Genomic DNA, 1,048 nt, shown 5'->3' with positions numbered 1-1,048 from the left:
TTTTTTTAGCATACAGAGATTTTGATATCTGTGGAGGTTCTTGGAACCAAGTCCCCACAGGTACTAAGAGAAAATTGTATATTGTTATAGTTGTGCTATTTTATTATTATTGTTGTTAATCTCTCACTATGCCTAATTCATATATTAAACTTTATCATAAGTGTGGATAGGAGAAAATATGGTATATAGAGAGATAAGTTTTATCTGTAGTTTCAGGCATCCCCTGGGGGTCTTGGAACATATTCCCCATGGATAAGTGGTGACGAATGTATAAACAGTCATGCATTGTTTAATGGAGATACATTGCGAGAAATGTGTCATTGGATGATTTTTTGTTGTACGAATATCATAGAGTGTACTCACCCAAACCTAGATGATACAGCCTGTTGATCCCAGGCTACAAACCTGCACAGTGTGTTACTGTACCACTATGGACAACTATAACACAATGGTAAGCATTTGTGTATCTAAACATACCTAAACATAGAAAGACGTATAGTAAAAATACAGTATTATAATCTTATGGGACTAGCATCCTACATGAAATACATGCAGTCTGTTGACTGAAACACTGTTATGTAGCATGTGACGGTATATACACAATCTACATATGTAAATATATACACATGTATATTCTTACAAATTTATACATATGCTTTTTGACATTACTCTTGAAGCACAGAGAATGCACCCCTCTCAACGCTTGAGATGAAAATAGAAAGGTCTAAGCTAACTAAGGGCTCATGCATCCACTCATAGCAGCAATGATGTGTTTGTGCTCAAATAGCCTGACCACTGAAGAACCTCTGTTTAGGCCAGGCACGGTGGCTCATGCCTATAATCCCAGCACTTTGGGAGGCCGAGGTGGGTGGATCATGAGGTCAAGAGATCGAGACCATCCTGGTCAACATAGTGAAAGGCTGTCTCTACTAAAAATACAAAAATTAGCTGGGCATGGTGGTGCGTGCCTGTAGTTCCAGCTGCTCTGGAGGCTGAGGCAGGAGAATTGCTTGAACCCCAGGAATCAGAGGTTGTGGTGAGCCGAGAT

The sequence above is a fragment of the Cebus imitator genome, unplaced genomic scaffold (assembly GCF_001604975.1).
Source record: "Cebus imitator isolate Cc_AM_T3 unplaced genomic scaffold, Cebus_imitator-1.0 Scaffold86, whole genome shotgun sequence".
Classification (NCBI taxonomy): Eukaryota; Metazoa; Chordata; class Mammalia; order Primates; family Cebidae; genus Cebus; species Cebus imitator.
This window is presented reverse-complemented; position numbering follows the sequence as displayed.